Consider the following 16,843-nt stretch of genomic DNA (forward strand, 5'->3'; position numbering starts at 1 on the left):
ACCTTCTGTAGAACCGGCAGAATAACTAGAAATGTAGTGAAGAGACATTTCTTCACACTGAGGCTTGTTTATATCTGGAAAGCACGACCCGAAAGAGTGATGAAATCAGATTCCAGAGGAATTTATAAAGACAATTAAACAAGTGCTTGCAATGGAATAATTTGCAGGTTTACGAGAAAAAGCTACATATGTGACAATAAATTAGACAGATCTTTCAAAGGGACGACTCTGACTAAAGTAGCCGAATGGCTTTTCCTGTGCATCTATGAATCTATGATCTGGACACCAGATCAGTGATTCATTTCCTTTTCACACTGTCACACGTCATTATCCTCGCAGGATAGGCTGGTAGTTGGAACCTGGGTTCATTTTATCCATTAATGGTCACATTTCGTCTCATTGGTGTATTTTACCAGCTTGTAATTCACGGTTCACACAAGTCAAAATCTATTGGTTATTTGGAAGAAAACATTGGTTTCTGCAGAAACTTCTCTCAAAGAATTAATTTCCACAACAGCCAAAGTTTCAGAAGCTGCTGGAAGGAGCTCTTAGTGTCTGAGAACAGCGTTAGGGTAATGTTCTGTTCTCATCGCTGTAACCAGCGCCAGAACCATGATGCAAACCTTCCTGACCCTGTCTCTGCTGCAGCTTTTGAACTGTAAGTTAAAGATTATTGAATGCATTATGTTATTTACTGATACACTGATTATTATTACAAGATGTATATCATTAATCTAATTATCATCTTGAATACAGAACAAATTCAGGAGATGTAGAAAGTAAATAATGCTTTATACATTTTAATTTTCTTGTGTAGAGTTTAATGAAATATCGGCACTTGTTTATTGCCTTCCACCAGCCGCTCGTACAGAGCAGACAGGCGTTGAAAACCTCATGGGTCGATTTAAGCAGGGTCTGTTAGAAAAAGAGCCACTTCGCTGTTAGAATAGAATATGTCAGTGTCTGAGATCAATTTACGGAAAACGGATCTATTTTATTTACAGTTGTCATTCATTGGGATGGTATGAAATGGATACTGTGTAATATAATTTGTAGTAGTTTCATTTACTCCAAATTTTGGATTGAATGTTTCAATTTTAAGTTCTTTCAACTACAAATAGGAATAAACCTCCATTTATATAAAAATGCCTTGCGCTTATATAGCGCATTTTACGACGTCAGGACGTCCCAAAGGGCTTTGCTGTCAATTCGATATTGTTTTGCAGTGTTGTCCATACTGTAATATAGGAAACGTGGCTGCTAATTTACACACAGCAAGCGCCGACAAACAGCAATGTGATAATGACCAGAATACTTTTTTTGTGTGTGTGATGTTGATTGAGGGATCAACATTCGCCAGAGCACTAGGGATAATTCCCCTGCCCTTCCTCCAAATAGTGTACCTGAAAGGGCTGACGGAGCCTCGGTTTGACTTCTCCTCCGATGGAAAGCACTTGGGCAGTGCAGCACACACTCAGTACTGCATTGGAGTGGCAGCCCAGATTTTGTGCTCAAGTCTCTGGAATTAGACTTGAACCCACCATCTCCTTACTCAGAGGCCAGAGTGCTGGCAATTGAGCTACTGCTGACAGTAATATTGTTTTGGTTACATGAAATGAGTTTGGAATATTTTACATCGAATTAACGGGTATTTTGGATTCCCAGTTGAATTTGTGTCGAACACAAAGACTGCGGGAGTTGGTTTTATATTTCCCCCTGTGTTTCTTACACTGACACAGCCATCTGGAATTGAAATTCTAATCTGATTATTTAAAGCACGTCTGATAGAAGTAGAGCGCCGTCTTTGTTTGAATAGAGTGTATCGAGGTCTGTGTGTAAGTTATTTCACTGAGTGTTGAACATCAGTCAAAACTACATCAACTGCCCACATGAACTGCCACACACATTCCTGTCACAGATATTTCTCAATATAAGTGCTGTCTGCTGTCCTAGTGATACAGTTCATGAAACTAAATGTTTTAAAGTAATTTGTTCAGTGTTGAAGTGTTATATTCATTCTATAATAACCACTCAACTGGAGATGGAACCAATATTTTTCAATTCGTTTTCATTTTTAGTATAATTTTCAAGAGCACTCTGCAAAAAATGATGCGACTGAAAGTTCCTAAATCGTTGGGGAATTTGCTCTGTATTATTGACCAGTTAGTGATGATCTTCAAGATCTTTTATATTAAATTAATTCTTCTATTTCCTCATTTTTTTGTACAGTGCCTAAAGATTGTTCAATTTTCCCAATCACATATTTTTACACAGTGCCATGTTGTGTGTAAAGAGTTCGTGATAATGTTCTTTATTATTGTTCCAACGGCTCGATGTTTGTTGTGTTATTCCATTGATGATTCCATTCTGTTTCTCACTATTTCCCGTGTGTGTTTGGTTACATTTATTAATCTCTGTCTATAAAAATACTTTATTGGTTTACTGACAGGACAACCTAGTCCCAGTGTTATCAGATACTTTCTGTATTTAACGAATTATATTTCCATGAATATGCAATAATTGGAGAGTAAAATCCTGTTTTGTGGATTATTTAAAGAAAACTTTATTCAAGCCACAGAAAATATAAACAATGAAGCACGTATGAATCCCTGTATCCTTTTCCCTAAGCGTTAGTTGCTTAAAATCATTTTTAAAAGCAGGCATGCTTTATGACAAAAAAACAATGTTATTCTTTGCTATCATTTGAAGAGAATATTGAAATAGTTTATCACATTTGTAGAATTCACATTGAATACGGAGCTTGAGCTGATGGTTTGATTTTACATTCCATCAGTCTTAAATAGGGAACAATTATTCATTCTTTTGCTATCAGAAAACATTGTTTTTATAATAGCTTGCATCTGATTAACACGTCGTCTAAATCCCCAGGAGGTACATGTGTAAAACTTTGATTTAAATCCAAAATTGAAAACAAATACAGTGGCAATTTGTTTTATTTGGTCTTCTGATGCTCTTGTACCGACACAACTGACTGGTGTTGAAATTCTAAGCAAATGATTTATACACAGCAATCTAGCAGTAGAACGTGATCACAGTGAGAATAGAAGGTCTCGGGGTTTGGGTTCGATGCTAATGCAGGGATTATAGAACAGCAGTCAAAGCTAAATCTACTGCCGAATGAACCCACACGGGCATTTCTGTCCCAGGTATTTCACAGTCGAAGTGTTGTCTGACCCTGTGCGACATACTGAATGGAACTGAAATAATTTAAATAGTTTGTTCCACGTTAGAGTGTTGTACATGATCATATCATATTGTATAATATTAACTGGAGGCAGAACCAATATTATTTCAATTAGCATTAGTTATTACTGTAATTGTGAAGTGCCTCTCCAAAAGATAATGTTACTGAACATTCCAAAATCTCCGGAGGATTTTCCATTTATTATTGTTTTCTTAATGATGACCTTGCAACTGCAGAACTTTGCATTGTAAATTCTCAACTTATTTCACATATTCATATGTCGTGTCAAGTAATAATAAATGTGACAAAGTCTCCTTCCACCTGCTCGATATTTTTGCAGAGTTTTTCAGTGGATGATTCGATTCAGTTTCTCACTGTTTCCAGTGCGGGTTTGGTTACATTTGTTAATGTCTATCGACAACAAATGCTGGTTCACGACAGGGAAACGCTCCCTAAATGTTATTACATACTTCCATGAAGAATTTTCTTTTGTTTTTGTAAAAGGGTTTGTATTCTAAAATCCTGAATTTGAAGGTAATTTATGGATAATTTCTGCAAGCCATAGAACAAAGAGAAAGTATGAAATCTATCTGACTCCCTGAATCTTGTTTTTAGCAATTGGCCCCAGATCAAAATCAATTTCTAGGAAATGTGCATATTTATTTTAATTTGTCATTTATTGAGATCGTAGAAAATGAATATTGAAACAGTTTCCTTAATTTATAAATTTGTCATTAAATACATTTGGTCCTGTTTGGTTTTAAGTTCATCAAATTCAAATAGGGAACTGTTATCCATTTTTGTCGCTGACAGCAAAAACGGATCTAATATTTGTCATCTGATTAACATTTAATTGCATTTCCAGAGGAGATTTGAGTTAAATTTAGTTTTATTACCAAAATTGAATATAAACACCGGAAGAGTTGGTTTTATGTTGTTTCCAAGACTCTCGTGCAGACGCAGCAGACTGGAGTTAAAATTCTGACCAGGCGTTTAAAAAGGAGATTCCTTGAAGTAGAAAGTGCTCAATGTTACAATCGAGTGTATGTGAGTGAGAACTGCGGAATACCGGGATCTGCATCTAGCCGACTCATCCCACATTGAGATATCTGTCCCCGGAATTTCTCAGTGAAGTGCCATGTGACAGACAGAATTAGATTAAATAGTTTGTACAGCATTTGGAATATTCAGAAAGGGCAATAAATATTGCATAATATATTAGCAGGAGGTGGGATCAATATAGCTGCATTTGTACTGATGATTAATAGAGTTATCAATTACACCCTCCAGAAATGATGCTAATGTTTTCAGGAGATTTGGCGTATGAACAATTTTATTTAGTCACCGACAATCTTCAAAACAAAGCCTTTTTACATTAAATCATGCTTTCTATTTCATACATTTATGTGCACGGTATTGTGTAATAGTTAGTGTTTCTCAGTCTCTTTCTATATGATTCATACATTTGATGTAGTATTTAATATCCAGCCGTGTTTCTGAATATCTTTCCACATGTCCCATTATTTTTTATATGGTGCGATGCAGTGTTTAATGAAAGATCCGGAGTTGTTTACCAATCTCTGGGGAAAGGTGGGAAAGTACATCTGGGGCAGTAGATCAGCCATGATATTATTGAACGGCGGATTAGGCTGTGTCGACAGTATGGCCTAATCCTACTCCTATTAAATTCTTTAATGTCCTTCCACATGTCCCATACTGTGGTCACCTGTGGAAGAAATTCTGAATTCGTTTGCATATTTCAATTCAGCAGAACGTGCCCAGAACAATTTTTTTCGGTACTGTAAATGGTTGATGCGTGTTTGGCTATTTCTAACCTTGGTAACGTATCTTCAGACACTAGCTGATGTGTTATGGATAGAGATTGTTAAAATTTACTGATAATGCTGTAGACACACAGCATCCGGATTCTTTCATATGAGTTTCTTCTGTCAGGCTTTGCTTGTGGTTGTACCCTACAATAACTGTAATTCTATCAAATAATTTGTTTCTGAAATCTACAGGAGCTCACTTAATTGTGGAAGTAGTTCAAATTGGACCTAAAATAGTTTGATATAATATAAGTATTTTGATTCTTGACCCACTTAATAATCAGCCGTGACAAGCATGTACTTATAAACTCTCTGCATTGATTGTATTTTGTAATCCCTAAACCACCGCTGTCCCTGGTTCTGTAACTCATTCAAGAGTTTAAATTCCGGGCTTTGTATATCCCACGTTTATCCCGTTTCCGTTCACCTCCTTTGAGTTGATTGTTATTTATAATTAATATTTCCATGTTACTGTTTGTAGTAATACGGTACAATAGCAAGTTAACATAAGTATAAAATGTTAAAATCGTTGGCCTCCTTGTCTCGAGAGACAATGGGTAAGCGCCTGGAGGTGGTCAGTGGTGTGTGGAGCAGCGCCTGGAGTGGCTAAAAAGGCCAATTCTAGAGTGACAGGCTCTTCCACAGGTGCTGCAGAAAAGTTTGATTGTCGGGGCTGTTTCACAGTTGGCTCTCCCCTTGCGCTTTTGTCTTTTTTCCTGCCAACTGCTAAGTCTCTTCGACCCGATTCACTTTAGCCCCGCCTTGATGACTGCCCGCCAGCTCTGGCGAACGCCAGATAACTTAACAGTTTTGCACCAAACCCATTAGTATAAACATTGGGAAGGTAATGGTGCGACCACCGAAATCTGAGGTGTTGGGAAGCGGGAGTTACCACTTGTCAGTGAGAGCAGGGGAAACGGGTGGGCGGGACTGTCCGAGCCAGGATAACAGCAGCAGAGTTTTAGATCAGTTGAAGTTTACCTCGGGTAGGAGGCCGACCAGAAGAGTGTGAGAATAATGGGTATATTCTCTGTATATGGAGGTGATTTGGATAACGGGATGCAAAGAAATGCATTCAAACTTTTTCAAGAAAAATAATGAGAGCAGTTAGAAATTGTGAGGAAGGATCTGAGAGCAAAATGGAAGAGTCAGCAGACATGAGAAGTAGTGTAGATAAATGGAAAAATAGTAATTATTGAGAAAGGGGAACGACTGAACATTTATCTGAGATGGTAAGAAATAAACTTGCTGAATAGACAAATATGGGAATTTCGGTTACAGATTGTTTAGATTCATTTTCGGGATATGAGCTCGCTGGCCAGACAGAATTTATTGAACAACCCTACTTAGCCAGATGGGATGGTGGGGTGTTTTCTTGAACTACTATCGTCATGTTGGCGATCTTGTTCTGCACCCATGTGTTGTCTATCCCTAGTTTCCCTAAGAAGGTGCTCGTGTGCTTTTTTCTTGAACCACTGGATTGTCTGGAAAAAAAAGTCCAGTGTGACATGGGTGGTTACAGGCTGAAATGATAAATGCATGGAGAGTAGGGGAAATGAATGAGTGGATTGAAGAGGATTCGCGGACTCTACAGAAACACTGAGATTGGAACCGTTTTTCAGTAAATACTGAAAGATTATTCCCCCTTGTCTGTCATTGGGTCGCTGAAAAGGCAACTGATGGGAACTGACTATTATCAGGGAAAGTTGGGAGGAATGCGAAGGCTCCTACTGGGAGGAAGTCACACACTAATTACATTATAGAATCAGGACCATAATGAAACCAGTGACATTATAGTTGGGAAATTGTAACGCATTCAAGATTACTCAGAAGGCACAGCTGAGAACAGGAATTGGTGTCCCGTTGGCAATAATATATCACCAGAGTATACAAAGAGACAACAATACATGGGAGATATATTTTGACCAGGGAGTTGGGGAGCAATTCAACACACCATCTACAGTATATAACGTTGTGAATAGAAAAACACCTGGAGATCTGGGAGACACATTGTGATCAGGGAGTTTGGGAGCAGGTCAACACACCATCTATCGTATATAATGTTGAGAACAGAAAAAATACCTGGAGATCTGTGAGACACGTTGTGATCAGGGCGATAGGGAACAGGTCAATACACCATCTATAGTATATAATGTTGAGAATAGTAAAAATACCTGGAGATCTGTGAGACACATTGTGATCAGGGAGATTGGGAACAGGTCAATACACCATCTATAGTATATAATGTTGAGAACAGAAAAAATACCTGGAGATCTGTGAGACACGTTGTGATCAAGGCGATTGGGAACAGGTCAATACACCATCTATAGTAGATAATGTTGAGAATAGCAAAAACACCTGGAGATCTGTGAGACACATTGTGATCAGGGAGATTGGGTAGAGGTTAACGGACTGACTACATTTTTTAAAAGCAGAAACACTTAACCAGTAAACGGGAGGACCATTGATCGAACATCATTAACGGGTAAAAGAATAGGGCACGTCGGCGAAAGGCAGGACACAAGAGAATCAGAACAGCAGCAACTTAATAAGACACAGTCAGCACGGAGTTAGGAGACTGACAGACCCTTCATCATGTTTTGTTTTGTTTGAGGAAGCTATATATTTTATTGAACTGCAGAAAGGCCCAATTACACCTTTATAGAAACTTTGAAAGTTACAGGTGGAAGGCTGTGCAGTAAATTAAAAGGCATTGAAATTCACCACAGGATCGGAAAATCTTTAATTTAAGTTAAATGTTCCCATTCGTTCTCGAACTTTAGATCAGAATACTGAATTCGCCGAGAGTGCCATCACCAGTAGGTTCAAAAACAGATCCACCACCACCCTCTTCTCAGGGCACCTACACACGTGTCATCAATGGTCAGAGCACCATGAGCACAAATTTACAGGGCGATGGGGAAAGGGAGTGGGACTAATTAGACTGCACTTACAAAGAGACAGCATAGGCACCATGGGCCGAAAGGCGTCCCTCTGTGCTGTTTCATTGTATGATTCTATAAGGTAGAGGACCATCACCATCGCCTTCTCAGGCACCTTCACACTGGTAATACATGGAGCCCACCGACCGTCACCACAAGGAGAGAGTGTATCCAGGTGTCAGTTTGTGTATATGTGAAAACAATTCTGGATACATTTAGGCCCATTACCAATATTAATTTGTTGCAGAAACTGTATTTTCGGTTTTAAGGAATTAAATCACATATTCCTTATAATTTCTTCGGCACAGTGACGGGAATAATGACCCTGCAGTTAGTTGTATTTGTGTCTTTTCTTTCTGACAGTTTCATTCGTTTCTTTCCCCAGTGAACTCCAATTGTTAACTTCTCATTTCAGGCAGACCTGGGAACAGTAAGGCTGATCCGTCAGGTAATCGCCCTTTATTTTCACCCTATCTGCTATCTCTCTGCTCTCATACATCCCATTAAATATTAAGCTTGGACGACAATCTCAGCACCTTTTTGATCATGGATTAACCCGATACCCTGTTGCTAGACAGAAAGGGAGTGTGTCGCTCATTGTGTTAGTAAAGATCATTAATTCTAGCTGAGAGATGACTGCTGCCTTCATGTGGAGAGACAGTAACTGAGGGTCTCTGAAGAGCAGAGTGTGAAGGATCAGCTCCACTCACACTGTTATCTAGCTGAGAGATGACTGATGTCTTCATGCGGAGGGACAATAATTGAGGGTCTCTGAAGAGCAGAGTGTGAAGGATCACCTCCACCCACACTGTTGTCGGTCCAAGCGTCCACCTCACCATCTACGCTGATCCCCAGATTACAATAACCATCCAGCCCTGACTTTATTAGCTGTGTTGGGTGAGGGGGAGGGGAATGGGAACCTAAAATGTACTGCCAGTGTACAGGATGTTGAGAGTAGTGAGGTCAGGGATAGGGTTACAAGGACGCAAGAGGGCACTGGCAAGCAAGAACCTGGTTTAAAGTGTGTCGACTTCAACGCCAGGAGCATCCGGAATAAGGTGGGTGAGCTTGCAGCATGGGTTGGTACCTGGGATCTCGATGTAGTGGACATTTCGGAGACATGGGTAGAGCAGGGGCAGGAATGGATGCTGCAGGTTCCGGGATTTAGATGTTTCAGTAAGAACAGAGAAGATGGTAAAAGGGGGGGGGGGGGGGGGGGTGGCATTGTTAATCAAGGAGAGTATTACAGCGACAGAAAGGACGTTTGATGACTCGCCTACTGAGGTAGTATGGGCCGAGGTTAGAAACAGGAGAGGTGAGGTCACCCTGTTGGGAGTCTTTTATAGACCTCCAAATAGTTCCAGAGATGTAGAGGAAAGGATAGCGAAGATGATTCTCGACAGGGGTGAGAGTAACAGGGTAGTTGTTATGGGGGACTTTAACTTTCCAAATATAGACTGGAAATACTATAGTTCGAGTACTTTAGATGGGTCAGTTTTTGTCCAGTGTGTGCAGGAGGGTTTTCTGACACAGTATGTAGACAGGCCAACCAGGGGCGATGCCACATTGGATTTGGTACTGGGTAATGAACCCGGCCAGGTGTTAGATTTAGATGTAGGTGAGCACTTTGGTGATAGTGATCACAATTCGGTTAGGTTTACCTTAGCGATGGGCAGGGACAGGTATTTACCGCAGGGCAAAAATTATAGCTGGGGGAAAGGAAATTATGATGCGATTAGGCAAGATTTAGGATGCGTAGGATGGGGAAGGAAACTGCAGGGGATGGGAACAATCGAAATGTGGAGCTTATTCAAGGAGCAGCTATTGCGTGTCCTTGATAAGTAGGTACCTGTGAGGCAGGGAGGAAGTTGTCGAGCGAGGCAGCCGTGGTTTACTAAAGAAGTTGAAGCGCTTGTCAAGAGGAAGAAGAAGGCTTATGTTAGGATGAGACGTGAAGGCTCAGTCAGGGCGCTTGAGAGTTACAAGCTAGCCAGGATGGATCGAAACGGAGAGATAAGAAGAGCAAGGAGAGGACACGAGAATTCATTGGCGGATAGGATCAGGGAAAACCCTAAGGCTTTCTATAGGTATATCAGGAATAAAAGAATGACTAGAGTTAGATTAGGGCCAATCAAGTATAGTAGTGGGAAGTTGTGTGTGGAATCAGAGGAGGTAGGGAAAGTGTTAAATGAATATTTTGCGTCAGTATTTACAGTAGAGAAATAAAATGTTGTCGAGGAGAATACTGAGATTCAGGCTACTAGGCTAGATGGGATTGAGGTTCACAAGGAGGAGGTGTTATCAATTTTGGAAAGTGTGAAAATAGATAAGTCCCCTGGGCCAGATGGGATTTATCCTAGGGTTCTCTGGGAAGCTAGGGAGGAGATTGCAGAGCCTTTGTCCTTGATCTTTATGCCGTAATTGTCGACAGGAATAATGCCGGAAGACTGGAGGATAGCAAATGTTGTCCCCTTGTTCAAGAAGGGGAGTAGAGACAGCCCTGGTAATTATAGACCTGTGAGCCTTACTTCGGTTGTGGGTAAAATGTTGGAAAAGGTTATAAGAGACAGGATTTATAATCATCTTGAAAAGAATAAGTTCATTAGCGATAGTCAGCACGGTTTGGTGATGGGTACGTCTTGCCTCACAAACCTTATTGAGTTTTTCGAGAAGGTGACCAAACAGGTGGATGACGGTAAAGCAGTGGATGTGGTGTGTATGGATTTCAGTAAGGCATTTGATAAGGTTCCCCATGGTAGGGTATTGCAGAAAATGTGGAAGTATGGGGTTGAAGGTGATTTAGAGCTTTGGATCAGAAATTGGCCAGCTGAAAGAAGACAGAGGGTGGTGGTTGATGGCAAATGTTCATCCTGGAGTTTAGTTACTAGTGGTGTACCGCAAGGATCTGTTTTGGGGCCACTGCTGTTTCTCATTTTTATAAATGACCTGGAAGAGGGTGTAGAAGGGTGGGTTAGTAAATTTGCGGATGACACTAAGGTCGGTGGAGTTGTGGATAGTGCCGAAGGATGTTGTAGGGTTCAGAGGGACATAGATAGGCTGGAGAGCTGGGCTGAGAGATGGCAAATGGAGTTTAATGCGGAAAAGTGCGAGGTGATTCACTTTGGAAGGAGTAACAGGAATGCAGAGTACTTGGCTAATGGGAAGATTCTTGGTAGTGTAGATGAACAGAGAGATCTTGATGTCCAGGTGCATAAATCCCTGAAGGTTGCTACCCAGGTTAATAGGGCTGTTAATAAGGCATATGGTGTGTTAGCTTTTATTAGTAGGGGGATCGAGTTTCGGAGCCACGAGGTCATGCTGCAGCTGTACAAAACTCTGGTGAGACTGCACCTGGAGTATTGCGTGCAGTTCCGGTCACCGCATTTTCGGAAGGATGTGGAAGCTATGGAAACGGTGCAGAGGAGATTTACTAGGATGCTGCCTGGTATGGAGGGAAGGTCTTACGAGGAAAGGCTGAGGGACTTGAGGTTGTTTTCGTTGGAGACAAGGAGGAGGAGAGGTGACTTAATAGAGACATATAAGATAATCAGAGGGTTAGACAGGGTGGATAGTGAGAGTCTTTTTTCCTCGGATGGTGATGGCAAACACGAGGGGACACAGCTTTAAGTTGAGGGGTGATAGATATGGGACAGATGTCAGAGGTAGTTTCTTTACTCAGAGAGTAGTAGGGGCGTGGAACGCCCTGCCTGCAACAGTAGTCGACTCGCCAACTTTAAGGGCATTTAAGTGTTCATTGGATAGACATATGGATGAAAATGGAATAGTGTAGGTCAGATGGTTTCACAGGTCGGCGCAACATCGAGGGCCGAAGGGCCTGTACTGCGCTGTAATGTTCTAATTCTAATTCTAAAAAAAAAAAATTCCTCTGCTCTTTCGTGGTAATGGGAGCTCACTGTGTTCGCCCAATGAGTACAGAGCACGTAAACATGTGATCATTACATCCACGCCCCTCTTACCACTTCTGCAGGTTAAATACACTCTGAGCCTGTCACCACCCCGTTCCCATTGGAGCCGTTGTGTTGGTGGTAATATCCAGCCGTCTCCTGGTTCCCTGCTTGTTTGCATCTTTTATTAGTATTTCTGTTTCCTTTTTCTTTTATGTGTAATATTTACTTCGTGTTTTATTCGGGTTCTGAGTGCAGACTGATGTTCCTATCAGTCATGCCTGGTGAATGGGGAGGGTTCGTGCGCTTGAAACCTGTGGGTTTAACACAATCTAACCGCTTGACAATATTTTTGATACTTTACAGAGACGGTGAAGCTGAGACTGGTGAATGGGGGCAGACGGTGCGCTGGGAACCTGTGGGTTTAACACACTATAACCTCTTGATGATATTTCTGATATTTTACAGCGATTGTGAAGCTGAGACTGGTGAAGGTGTAGGGTCCGTGCGCTGGGAACCTGTGGTTTTAACACACTATAACAGCTGGACGATATTTCTGATATTTTACAGAGGTGGTGAAGCTGAGACTGGTGAATGGGGAGAGTCCGTGCACTGGGAACCTGTGGGTTCAACACACTATAACAGCTTGATGATATTTCTGATATTTTACAGAGACGGTGAAGCTGAGTCTGGTGAAGGTGTTGGATCCGTGCGTTGGGATCCTGTGGGTTTAACACACTATAATACCTGGACGATATTTCTGATATTTTACAGAGGTGGTGAAGCTGAGACTGGTGAATGGGGGCAGTCAGTGCGCTGGGAGAGTGGAGATTCACTACAGGGGACAGTGGGGGACTGTGGATCATGATCTCTGGGACCTGCCGGACGCCGCTGTTGTGTGTCGGGAGCTGGGCTGCGGAACTGCGGTCTCTGCACCACGCCAGGCTCACTTTGGGGAAGGGTCCGGACCCATTGTGATGTGGAATGTCAAGTGCAGCGGGACCGAGGCCGCTCTGCGGGACTGTGAATCATGTCAATGGGGTCACTATTCCTACTCACACTCCAATGATGCCGGCGTCATCTGCTCAGCTAAAATTCTTTCTCAATCTCTCATCTCCCATCGGGGCTGATAGAATCCGGGAAGAAGTGAAAGTAAAACAATCTGGGATGATCCAGTCAGATCATAATAATTCCAGTATCCTCCTATTGGAATTAATGTTAATATTCGGATCAATGTTTAAAACTATATCATTAGTACTATATTTAATAAAGATTCTCCACCGGGAGCAGCAAATAGCTGATACTCAACACATTTACAATACAGACATAGCAGTTTCCATTGAGATTTTCCCTAAAGCCGCAGTGAATGATCTGAATGTCTGGAAATGTCACAATCTCAATCTAACTCGCCATTCATCAACCCAGCAGCCGCTACCGCATGCACTGTCAGACCGTCTGTCCGCCTGTACTGATCGCTTGGCCTCAGATCTGATATATTACAGAGATAGTGAAGCTGAGACTGGGGAGCAGGGGGAGGGAGGGACGCAGGTTTGTTAGCGTTGGGGAGCTGAAGAAATGGGTCCGCAGTTATTGTGGGTATCACAAGAGGAAACTGCGCTGTAAAGATCCCACCGATGCCTGCGCATTGCCATTTTAATGTTGGGAGATATTGAGAAAGTGAAATGCACAGAATATTAAACAAAGGAGCTAAGATAGTTCAGTAAGCAGTTGCAACGATTAAACTCAACACAGTTGAACTGTTAGAAGAAAAGCGCCAAGCTTTCCTGAAATCCTGACTAGTTACTGTCAGGAGGATAGTGATAGACTTCAAGGAGACAAAGAGAGGCTGGTGAAATGGACGGACAGGTGGCAGATGAAATTGAATGCAGGAAAGTGGGAACTGATACATTCTGGTTGGAACAAGAAGGAGAGGCAATATCACAGAACCACTGAACTGTTACAGTGTAGAAGGGGCTATTCGGCCCATCATGTCTGCATGGGCTCTCTGAAAGAGAAGTTCACTCAGTTCCATTCCCCTGCCTTCTCTCCATAAATCTGCACATTCTTCCTTTTCGGATGGTGATGGCAAACACGAGGGGACATAGCTTCAAGTTGAGGGGTGATAGATATAGGACAGATGTGAGAGGTAGTTTCTTTACTTAGAGAGTAGTAAGGGCGTGGAACGCCCTGCCTGCAGCAGTAGTAGATTCGCCAACTTTAAGGGCATTTAAGTGGTCATTGGATAGACATATGGATGAAAATGGAATAGTGTAGGTCAGATGGTTTCACAGGTCGGCGCAACATCGAGGGCCGAAGGGCCTGTACTGCGCTGTAATGTTCTAATGTTCTAATGTTCGAATATAACTGTCTAATTTCCTTTTGAATGCTTCAATTGAACATGTCTCCACCACGTTCTCAGACAAACATTCCAGATCTTAAACACTCGCTGCATGAAAATACATTTTCCTCATGTTACTTTCGCTTTTTTTACCAAATGCATTAAATCTGTACCCTCTCCTTCACGTTCCTTTCACCAGTGGAAACAATTTCTCTCTATCTACTCTGTCCAGGACCCTCATTATTTTGAATAACTCTATCAAATCACCTCTCAGCCTTCTCTTCTCCAAGGAAAACAGTCCTAACTTCTCCAATCTATCATCATAACTGAAATTCCTCATCCCTGGAATCATTCCCTTGAAACGTCTCTGTTCTCTCTCCAATGCCCTCACATCTTTTCTCAAGTGCGGTGCCCAGAACTGGACACAATACACTAGCTGATGCCAAACCAGTGTCTTATACAAGTTCAACTTAATTCCTTGCTCTTGTACTCTATGCATCTATTAATAAAGCCCAGGACAGTGCATGCTTTACTAAACGCTATCTCAACCTGGCCTGCCACCGTCAATAACTGATGCACTATTAAACTCCTGTAACCCTTTAGAATTGGACCCTTCATTTTATATTTTATCTTCATGTCATTCCGACCAAAATGAATCACTTCACATTTATCTGCATTGAACTTCATCTGCCACCTGCCTGCCCATTCCACCAACTTGTCAATGTTCTTTTGAAGATCTGCACTATCCTCCTCACAGTTCATAATGCTTCCAAGTTTTGTAACATCTGCAAACTTTGAAATTGTGCCTGTGAACCAAGGTCCGGATCATTTATATATATAGACTGGGACCTGAATATTGAAGGATACATGGCATTTAGGAAGGACAGGAAGCTGGGAATAGGGGGAGGCGTAGCTCTTGTAATTAATGATGGTATTAGCGCAACAGAGATGGATGACTGACGTTCACGAGACCAGGATGTCGAAGCTGTTCAGGTAGAGATGAAAAATCATAAAGGCAAGAAGTCACTTGTAAGAAGTGGTGTACAGGCCGCCTAACATTAACCACACTGTGGTACGGGGTATAAAGAAATAAATAATGGCAGCTTATCAGAAAGGTACAGTGATAATTAAGGGGGGGGGCGTATTTTCACCTACATTTAGAGTAGAAAAATCAGATGGGCAGAGGTAACCTAGATAAGGGCTGCATCGAATATATTCAGGATAATTTCTAGGAACAATACCTTGTGGAGCCAACCAGAGAGTTGGCTGTACTGGACCTGGTATTGCGCAATGAGGTAGAAATAATTAATGACCTCACAGTCAAGGCGGCCCTTGGTAGCAGCGATCATGATATGACTGAATTTTACATTCAGTTTGAGGGAGAGAAGAGTGGGTCCAGGACTAATATTTTAAACTTAAATCAGGGCAATTATGAGGACATGAATGCAGAGCTAACTAAAGTGAACTGGCAAATCAGGTTAAGGGACAGGTCAATAGAGATGCAATGGCAGACATTTAAGGGAATATTTCAGAATGCACAATTTCAAATTTCAACGAGAAAGAAACATCCGTGGTTAAGTCAAATAGCCAAAGGTCGTATCAAACTTAAAGAAAAAGCCGATAATTGCGCAAAGATGGGAGGCAGGTCAAAAGATACTTTAAAAAAAGCAAAGGATGACTAAAAGATTGATAAGGCAGGTAGCATTAGAGGACGAGAGAAGGCTAGATAGATATATAAGGACAGATAGTAAGAATTTCCATATACATATATATATACATTTAAAAAATGGAAAATAGGTATCAAAGTGAGCGTTGAACTTATAAAATGTGAGTCTGGGGAATTAATAATGGAAAATAAGGCGATGACAGATGAATTGAACAGATATCTGGCATCGGTCTTCACTATTGAGGATAAAAGTAACATCCCACTTTTAGCTGTAAGTCAGGAAATGGAAGGGAGGGAGGAATTCAAGAAAATTGCAAACACCAGGGAAAAGGTGCTGAGCAAAGTGCTGGAGCTGCAGGCTGACAAGTCCCCGGGACCTGATGTACTGCATCCTAGGGTGTTAAAATAAGCGGCAAGTGAGGTAGTTGATGCGTTAATTTTAATTTTCCAACATTCCCTAGATTCGGGGAAGGTTCGTTTTGATTGGAAAATAGCGAATGCAACTTCTTTAGTCAGAAAGGGAGGGAAACAGCAAGCAGGAAACTACAGGCCAATTAGTTTAACGCCTGCCTTAGGGAAAATGTTACAAGCTATTATTAAAGATGTTATAGCAGGGCATTTAGAAACATTCAAGGTAATCAGGTACAGTCAACATGGCTTTGTGAAAGGGGAATCATGTTTAACCAATTGATTTCTTTGATGGAGTTTATGTGCTGTGGATGAAGGGGAACTGGTAGATGTATTGTACTTAGATTTCCAGAAGGCATTTGATAAGGTGCCACATCAAAGGCTATTGCAGAAAATAAAAGCTCATGGTGCTGGGGGTAACATATTAACATGGATGGAAGATTGGTTAGCTCACAGGAAACAGAGAGTAGGCATAAATGGGCAATTTTTCTGGTAGACAAGATGTAACGAGTGGTGTGCCATCGGGATCTGTGCTGGGGCCTCAACGTTT

This window comes from Heterodontus francisci, chromosome 21, assembly GCF_036365525.1.
Source record: "Heterodontus francisci isolate sHetFra1 chromosome 21, sHetFra1.hap1, whole genome shotgun sequence".
NCBI classification, from domain to species: domain Eukaryota; kingdom Metazoa; phylum Chordata; class Chondrichthyes; order Heterodontiformes; family Heterodontidae; genus Heterodontus; species Heterodontus francisci.